The sequence below is a fragment of the Rhinichthys klamathensis genome, unplaced genomic scaffold (assembly GCF_029890125.1).
Source record: "Rhinichthys klamathensis goyatoka isolate OS25496 unplaced genomic scaffold, OSU_Roscu_1.1 h1tg000005l_1, whole genome shotgun sequence".
NCBI classification, from domain to species: Eukaryota; Metazoa; Chordata; class Actinopteri; order Cypriniformes; family Leuciscidae; genus Rhinichthys; species Rhinichthys klamathensis.
Window position 1 is genome coordinate 5,334,425 of NW_026606558.1, and position 10,693 is coordinate 5,345,117.

Here is a 10,693-nt window from a genome sequence, read left to right on the forward strand (position 1 = left end):
ATTTTCAAGTTTATCTGCTTCACAGATGTTTAACAGCACAAATATATTCTTCTGTGCTGTACTGTGTTCATGAATTACCTGTGAGATGTTTCTTGATAAAGCCTGTGTTGTCACAAAAGCTTTTCTTGTTTCATATGTTTTGTAAATAAGGATGTGCACTTTCATTTTCATTTAAGCCACTGGTGGGAGATGTCCTTCAGGAGTCATCTGTTCTAAACACTGCTTTCACAATTCAATTCAATTCATTTCGGGTCAATACAAATTGCCCTGGCTGTTAATAAAGAAAAACAATGAGTGAAGAAAACATTACAGTGATGTGGTGATAAAGACCCTCTTAGAAAATGTCAATACATGCCTGTATTGACAGATTCAAACTGACTAAATTATTCATTTGTTCATGATGTACATTTCATAATTAACCTTTAGTTCACTTGTAAAATAATAGAATTAATTGGATTTACTTGTGAAGTACTCAGTAAAGCTATATTATTAAATGTAATGTTTTTAAAAAGTTACATTAGATTTAAAAATCTCACAAAAACAATAAAGTTAATAAAATCTATTTTAGAATCAATAAGATTTTTTTGCATTGTGACTCCTTTTACTGCCAATCTTCTCCTCAAATCCTCATTACCATAATATGTCTGGGCATTTTTTATTCTCAGTTATTGTTATTCCCATATTATTCTCATTAGATTCCATTACTGTAAGTACAGCAAAAAAAAGTGTAATAAACTACTTATACACAACTTAAAATTAATATATATATATATATACAATATGTCTATATACTAATATACACTGAACACAATTATAAACGCAACACTTTTGTTTTTGCCCCCATTTTTCATGAGCTGAACTCAAAGATCTAAGACTTTTTCTATGTACACAAAAGGCCTATTTTTCTGAAATATTGTTCACAAATCTGTCTAAAGCCCTATTCGCACGGGATTAGTATTATCTGGGGACCTCGTGTGATTTAAAAATTACCCCGCCACATCTGAATTTCGTGTGGCGCATTCGCACGGGATAACCGAAGCCTGTGATTTTACTCGAATTTACTGACTTATCTCCCGGATATGACGTCAATAGGCTTGGAAATGTCTTTTCTTTATAGGTCTAGCTGTATGATATATTATGACATAAACAGAATAAAGTTCCTTACCGCATGCTGCTATACATGTCATTCATCTCCATCTAATCATTCGTTTTGTTTTTGCTCGTCTGATGATTTTCAGCTTTCACTTTCTGCAAATTGTGTAGTTGCGATATGACCCAGCACCCAAAATACTATCAAAACACTCCAAACCAGCCTCCATTCTTCGCAAAAGATGGATAAAAAGGCGCACATGAAACAAAAACCTTGAAAAAATGATATACGATCCGGCCAAATCACAGAGATGCCGATTCGCGCGGGACTAATATTATCACAGAACCTCTGTGTTAGGCGAAATATAGTAGGTAATTTGCGGGGGAATTTTTACTTTACAAATTACAGACATGGACGATTCGCACGGGATTAAGATCACAGACAAACTCCGCAATTATTACAAATTACTATATGTCACCAGATAATACTAATCCCGTGCGAACAGGGTTTAAATCTGTGTTAGTGAGCACTTCTCCTTTGCCGAGATAATCCATCCACCTCACAGGTGTGGCATATCAAGATGCTGATTAGACAGCATGATTATTGCACAGGTGTGCCTTAGGCTGTCCACAATAAAAGGCCACTCTAAAATGTGCAGTTTTACTGTATTGGGGTGGTCGGGGGGGTCCGAAAACCAGTCAGTATCTGGTGTAACCACCATTTGCTTCACGCAGTGCAACACATCTCCTTAGCATAGAGTTGATCAGTCTCAGAATCAGTCTGGCCATTTACCTCTGGCATCAACAAGACATTTTCTCCCACAGAACTGCCGCTCACTGGATATTTTCTCTTTTTTGTAAACCCGAGACATGGTTGTGCATGGAAATCCAAGTAAATCAACTGTTTCTGGAATACTCAGACCAGCTCGTCTGGCACCAACAACCATGCCATGTTCAAAGTCAGTATATCAGTATATATATATATTTTTTTTTTTTTTTTTGTGAGCTTCACCTTTTTACTTCTGAATAATTTCCTTTGAAGTTCTACCTCCTCATTTTTGGCAAAACATCTCTACAGATGAACTAGGTGCACTGCCATGGCAACAAACCTGTGCCCTAACCCAGGCTCTATCTCAGCGGTGCAGACATTTGGTCAGGGGTGGTTTTGCTCCCGGCTGCCTGTGGAAACAGGTGCACACTGCTGTAACTGCAGAATAATCCCAGCTGCCTTACAGCTGCTCCCCGTACTCTGACCGCTCACACATCAACTCTCCCCCAGTGTGAATTTACACCGTTCAGAACAGCTGAGACATGAAGGGGACACTCAGTCCTACTGAGATTAAACTCATTCGCTGAAGTAATTCATTTGTCATGTAGGGCTGAGCGCACTCGATGGTAGATCCATCTTATTTATGATATTCTAATATTCAGAATTTGTTTTTCTGCTATAGATCACCTCTCTTTCATTGTGGTGGCAATAAACAAGAAAAGCTGTATTGGATTACCTTAATTGTGTTTTCGTCTTTGTCTTTGGGAATTTGTTCAATGTAAAAAATTATATGATCAGTCATGGGAGCATGTTAAAATAATGTATTCAGCTTAATTTTTGAAGTTATAAGAGATTCAACTTGTTTTTTTAAGTCAGTTTATATAATTAAATAAAAAATTCACGTCCAGTTTGATTATACTTTAATGCGGCGACTGGACAAAGTTTTTAAATTGAAATAGATATAATTTATTTACAGCAGCCTATAGGTTAGATTGCACATGCTATGCAATGAGTGCAATTTACAATAAGGTTCATTAGTAAACATTAGTTAACCTTAATTAACATGAACTAATAATGAACAATATACTTCTTCAGCATTTATAATCTTAGTTAATATTAATTGCAACATTTACTAATACATTATTAAAATCAAAGGTTGCATTTGTTAACATTAGTTACTGCACTGTGAACTAACATGAACAAACAATGAACAGCTGTTTTCTATTAACTAACATAAACAAAAATGAATAAATACTGTAACAGCTCAATGTTAGTTCATGGTAGTTAATACATTACCTAATGTTAACTAATGAACCTTATTGTAAAGTGTTACCTGTAATTTATATAGGCCTATACTCATTTTCATAATTAGAATCTCTCTGATCAGTGTCTTTAAAAGCCCTAAGGAAGCCCTTTGTTATTGGCATGTGTGTGTGTATACAACATCTCCTCATATACTATCTATAAACTGTTCCTCTGGCAACAACAGCGCCTTGGACTGCTGAATATACTATACCTAACGGCAATCATAGAGCACAGAGCTTTTATCTGAGATTTGCAGACTTTTTGTGAAATTTAGGCGATTTGACTGAATCCTCAGAGTAAATCGCATCATCATTTTCATCACGTATCATTGTTCCCATGAGGTGTTCATTTCAGCCTTTAGCACAGATGGCCAGGGACTGAGAACGTGGCCAGCTGGCTAATGTACATATTCCAAGACCTCTCTCAGAGGAAAAGACTTTTGACACTGTCCTCAATGTGACTTGACACTCGGAACACGGTGTATACGGAAGGAAAGCTATTACATCTATACTTGCCTACAATGCAATGCATGAGCCAAAAAAACTTCATGAATGCTTATCCTAATGGACACAGTGACAGATCTTTTACTCTATAAACTTGTTGTGTACATCCAGGTCAAACTGATTATTGAAAAAGAAAAGGGCAGTGGCTATTTGCACGAGTGAATAGATGCTATTTACACTCAGCGCAAATAGAGATAGCTGCTATTTTTACACTGAGGAGAAATTCACTTTTTGGATTTCCCTCACAGTTTTAAACTAACAACACTGTTGTTTCCTCTCTCATCCTCATAATTTTCATTAAATGGGTTTGACAGAGTATGTCAGTCCTTTAATTAAGCTATCACTCAATGAGACCTCAATTAGGATGGATGGAACAGATCTCTCAGTTAAGAATGACAGTCTGGGTGTTGTAATCGAAATAGACACATCCAGCTACTCGACACTAATTTACATACAGCTCAAGCTCCTAAGCTTGTCTGATCCTTGAAGACTTTTAAGATGGCAGTAAGATCAATACGTTTTCGGAGTCAGATCTTTTCACACTGCCTTTTATATTGGTGTCGACAGGTGTTGATGCCATAAATCCATGCACTGGCAGCCTATTCAAACACACATCCATTTGTGTTTATAGCGATGCTTAATTGGAATTCGCCCTGTATCCGCGGCTGTAATTCTGGTGTGTGCAGGATTTGAGTCATTCCTTGAAATCGGGTCTCTTTAAATACTAGCCTACACACAAATGACATTTATTTAAAGTATGTATATAGGCCTACTACGTGCATTATAAAACAAATTGGACGTAATGCAATTTATTTCACTTAATAAACTCCCATGAAAAGGAAGTTGCAATTTTATCTTTTTTTGCCTATTTTGACGTAGGCTATATCTGAGTGAAACGGCTTCTCAAAGAAGAAATAATATAGGGACTTTTGTCCCTTTTTTTGTCCATTGGGAATTGATTGGATGGTTGTGGTTTGCAATTGATGGATCTCACGTGAGGTTGCCTCATCAGAAGAGATTGGAGGAGGTTATTTTGATCAAAGATTACAATGACACGTGAATTTGGATTTTTTTTTCTTTTGTACATTGTATGTAATGGACTATAACGGAAGCATGAAGACAATATACAGGTAAAATTATCAATTAATTTGAACTCAAATCAATAGACCTATTTCATGTCCATGTTTTTTTTTTTTTTTTTTTTTGCTGTAAAGTAGGCATAAGAAAGATAATGTACAGGTAATATAGGTGGTCACAAAATAAACTCTATAAGCATTTAACAATAAAATTAGCTTTATGACATCCCATAACTCCTCTGTGACTCCCAAAAAGTCTCTTGCGTGAGAATCTGATTTGATCTCATCCGTGTTATTTCTTTGGAGGCTGTTGGGGAGAAAGTGGGATCACGTGATCACCACTATGGTAGGCTACCCCAGAGACGAGGGAGCATCTAGGGAACGTGTAGCTCATCTGTGACATTTAACTCTCTGTAAGGCGAATGGGAATATGATTCTGTTTCAAAGGCTTGTATAGATGTGGTTCTTCTGTAGCAGTGGACATTTTCCCTCCTGCTGGCTAGTTTTCTCTGGCCTTTTTCATTCGTCTTGTTCTGGATGACATCATCACATTGCTGCTGTCCCAGACATGTGGTTGCGAAACTGGGTTATGACTTCATAACATCTTAAGCACTCTCTAGAGATTTTTCCTTGAGCGTGTAATAGTTTAAACACCTCGTGATTAAACACAGGCCTCTGACTTTAGCGATAGCAATGTCCAAATCATAGTTTTGCTAGGCTGTGATGTAAACAAATATATTGGATAAAAACTGTGATAGCTACACAGAAAAATTACAATTCAATTACAAATACATCACAGGAAAGTGTTCTTCATGCACTTCATGCAGTCTTTCATCGGAGATTTAGCATTGACAACGGTGCATTCATTTCTCCATGTTTCACTGATGCTGTTCAAAGGGATTTCTTCACAGTAACATGCTGTCACCTTCCTTTATCAATCCCGGCCATGAAATGAAACATCTTGTAATTGATGCCAAAGAATTCTTTATACCACCATATATCTCGCCTACAGCTTGCTTGTCTCATATAGAAGAGACTGAAAGGAATGCCCACACAAATCCATCTCTGACTGCTTGTGACCCTGGATCTGATTTTCTCCAGTCCATCACGACTGTGCTTTTAAGAGAGTATTGTAAACTGTTCTTTCCTCGTACTATAAACAAATCAAAATGGAGAAAATATTTTCTAGTAATATCAATAAATTGAGTAGGAATTGTAATTAGTCGAGTTCCCGCTTGAGTAATCTTTCTAAAGTTAGAGGAAAATCTCACAAAACAAAACTGCATGCATCTTGAAGAAGAACATTGTTTTGGTTGTGCTTTAGCTCTTCCTGACTGTGCGGATAAATGTGGTTCTTTCTCATAACTAAAAGAGAGAGATATATTGTACTGTATACTTATTGTATATTGTTCAATAAAATATCTTACCCGCCTGTTGAGTAATAAAAATGCCATTTCCCGCTTTTAGAACATTTCAAATCCCTCAGTTCTCGACATCTCCGACAGGCCAAGCCAATGTTTTTGGTGAACTATTGTTTCATTAAAGAGGTCCTATAATTCCCTTTTCACAATATGTGAATAAGTCTCTGATGTCCCCAGAGTGTGTATGTGATGTTTTAGCTCAAAATACCACACAGATATTTTTTAATAGCATGTTAAAATGGTCACTTTTTGAAGGTGAGCAAAAACGCGCTGTTTGTGTGTGTGTCCCTTTAAATGCAAATGAGCTGCTGCTCCCGGCACAGAGGGCGGAGCTTCAAGAGCTCCTGTGTGTTTGCAGTTCTGATTACCTTCATCCAGACACACACTGAAAATTAAAAGACTTTTAGCCTTTTATGTTCAAACCGGAGTCGGACAAAGATGGAGAGACTCAAGAAGTGACAACAGAATGCAACAGGACATTTCTGAATAGTCAGTTGATGAATTTATATAGCTGTGGAGTTAATGATGTTGGTTACCTAGTTATTGATTAGCATATTCTGTCATGAATGATAATCTATAAATTGCGTTTCCGGGGGTGGGGTTTATGTAAATTTTAGGGTTTGTGATGTCACTAACCATGTGTTGTCCCTACCAGCTGTTTGTTGTAGTCCTTAAAAAGCGATTTCTGTAAAAGAAAATATCTCCCTTTGCTTTGAACTTTGAGCGTCTTAACTTTGCAGATGGTGTTTATGCTCAAACAGCAACATTACACACTAACTGAAGTTAAAAAAGTGAAATCATAATCAACCACCCCTTTAAAGAATTAAGGCATAATTTCAGTATTTCAGTCATGGACATGTGTTTGTTTGGCGAATATATTTCTGTTGTTTAAGAGCTAAAATCTGTACTGCGTGTCTAAAAACATCAAACTGTCAGCTGTGTTTAGCTCTCCATTTGTAAATCCAAAGCTGTCACAGCATCCCTGACTGTTTTCCTTTCTCATTCATACTTTCATTCACTCTAACTGGCATCAGATGCTTCCTTAATTTCAGCCTCATTTAGCAGAACAAAACATTAACTCTGTGTTTTAGCAAGAAAGCACTCTCACTCTTTCTCTCCTCCCTTCCTTCTTTCTCTTCAGAGCTGTCCTCATTTTCCCTGTTGTGTTTTCTAAAGTTAATACTCCCACTCCTGTTCCTCCTGCCTCCCACACGTCTCAGTGCTTTATGCATTGAAGAAGAGCCTCGGGCTATGGCTAGAAAGCCCTGTGCCCCTGCTGTTGCGTGCAGCGTCGCCACAGTCGATGATTTCCAAAACCTCCAATCCATCCAGCGTTTCTCATTAGAGCTGACAACTCTGCTCGCTGAAACCACCTGCTAGACCGGAGCACAAGGGCTAAATGCAATTCGTCACCACAGATCACACTACCTGCTGATTTAATCGCTCTCTAATTGGAGCTTTTATCCCAGCCGTAATTTATGAGAACAATTAAACCAAAGGAGGGTTCTGAAGACTGACAACCCTTTTTGGGGGGTTGAATCTTCATATCTCACTCTAAATTATATTTCTTGGTCTCATGCGTGCACCTTTTTTATAAGAGTGTATTTAATTGGGATGAAAGATATAGAATGTACTGAATGTTATTGCTTATTGTGCCTAAGAGCCGGATCTATTTTAGTCCATCATGTTAACAAGAAACTTCTAACCACAGGTTCGAGAACTGTAGTTCCTCCAACCACACAAGTTTGCAATGTTGTTTGCAAATATTCGTTGAAACTATGGTTTCTGTAAATGCCAGGTGGTCAAAATGGCAAATCATTGAACTATGTTGGTAACGACAGAACATTGTTGGCTAACGATGCTTTTGGAAAACGCAACCCAGAAGGTTTGATTATAAACATGTACAGACACCCACAGGCACCAATTTAAATGCAGAACCAGGAATAAATTGATGTTTGAGCAAAAGTAATTTGTTAAAGTCCAACACCTTTATGACTATGAAATAAGTGACAGTGATTCCTACAGCAGTGAATATATGATTCTTGAGATATGTGAGAACTTGATGGACAAGATGGTTCTGCCACAATGACATTCAACGTCCCCCGCTGTGCGCTGAAACTGTCAGCCTTTTTGAGTTTCCTTTCAGACATTTTTTTTTCAACGCTAGCCTAAAAGGAAACTTAAAAAAAAAAATGCAATAAAATGTCATGTGTTAAGGGCTTCCAGTAAAAACCTGACATTTCTTGGACTGAACGGATGCGTGACCTGGGTATTAAGATGTTAGGACGGTCTCGACAGAGCGAGAGCACGAGGGCATTTTAACACTCAGGCTAATGAGAGAGTTCTAATCTTCTGCAGACAAGAGTGACAGCATGGAGAGAGAGTTTCTTTCATTTACCAGCATTATTAGATGCGTAAATCACACAAATATTTACTGATTTTATTTGCAGTTTATGAAGATTTTATTGTTTTCAATTTTAAAATGGACAAAATTTGGGACTCCATCCATCCACCCACCCATCCATCCATCCATCCATCCATCCATTAATCCATCATCCATCCATCCACCCACCCACCCATCCACCCATCCATCATCCATCCATCCATTAATCCATCATCCATCCACCCACCCACCCATCCATCCATCCATCCATCCACCCACCCATCCATCCATTAATCCATCATCCATCCATCCATCCACCCACCCACCCATCCACCCATCCATCATCCATCCATCCATCCATTAATCCATCATCCATCCATCCACCCATCCATCATCCATCCATCCATTAATCCATCATCCATCCATCCACCCACCCACCCATCCATCCATCCATCCACCCACCCATCCATCCATCAAGCCATCATCCATCCATCCATCCATCCACCCATCCATCATCCATCCATCCATCCATTAATCCATCATCCATCCATCCATCCATCCACCTATCCATCAATCCATCCATCCATCATCCATCCATCCATCCATTAATCCATCATCCATCCATCCACCCATCCATCATCCATCCATCCATTAATCCATCATCCATCCACCCACCCACCCACCCATCCATCCATCCATCCACCCACCCATCCATCCATCAAGCCATCATCCATCCATCCATCCATCCACCCATCCATCATCCATCCATCCATCCATTAATCCATCATCCATCCATCCATCCATCCATCCATCCACCTATCCATCAATCCATCCATCCATCCATCCAGCCATCCATCCCCCCACCCACCCATCCATCCATCATCCATCCATCCATCCACCCATCCACACAACCACCCACCCACCCACCCATCCATCCATCATCCATCCATCATCCATCCATCCACCCACCCACCCACTCATCCATCCACCCACCCTCTCATCCATCCACCCACCCACTCATCCATCCATCATCCATCCATACATCCATTAATCCATTAATCCATCATCCATCCATCCAGCCATCCATCCAGCCATCCATCCCCCCACCCATCCATCCATCATCCATCCATCCACCCACCCACTCATCCATCATCCATTCACCCACCCACTCATCCATCCACCCACCCACTCATCCATCCATCTATCTTATAAAATATTTCTGTTTGCAAATGAAATTAACATTTACCCCATATATTTTCTAAATGCATCTTGTTTCTATTATTGTCAACAATTCATCCATGCAAAAAAATCTTTATGAGCTCATAATGTTTAATCAACTTAATCTTCTGGTGACCTTTATGCCAAACTTCTCCAATTATTTTGTCCTCATAAAACCCGCCCCTTTCTTACAATCTACCAATTTTCAGTTGAAATAATAAAACAGTTCAAATAATAAGATGCAGGTTTTTTTTTGCTGCAATATGTGTGCAAATTTTTTGTGAATTCACTGTCATATTCATATTACACATTTAAGAAATAAGACCTGGTTCAAGAACATGTGATAAACTGTAATGTTAAAGAAGAAGAGAGCATATGCTCAAATACGACCTCATTCTCTATAAGAGCTGCACTAGACATTCAAATGGATGAATTTTTAAAACCTCATTAGTCATTACCGATGAGTTTCATCCTTGACCCTCTTCATAGTATTTTCAATTTTTTAATTTTCTGGCAAGCTTGATAAAAAGAGGTGGTGGGAATGAACTGATGTAGGCGGTAAAACCTAAAAATGTTTTAAATATCTTGGTATTTGTATATGTAACCTTATACACTATCAGAATAATTGTACAAAAAAAATTTACTTTTAGGGTAAAACACATTTTCACTGGAGAAGCACGAGAAGTTGATTTTTAGGTGGTTTATTGTCACACATTTATGTTCAATGCTTTTTATTTTACCATTTGATGTTGAGTCATGCATTCAATTAAGCTTCAGAGCTTTTTATTTCCACTTGTGTACCTGAAAAGGTTATACTAAAGCTCTAATGCAAATTATACCAATTTGAAGTTCTTTCACCATTTAAATCATTTCTGTCACAATGAAGACTGTACAAATCTTCTGTAAAGCTCTGGCGCAGGCACAATACG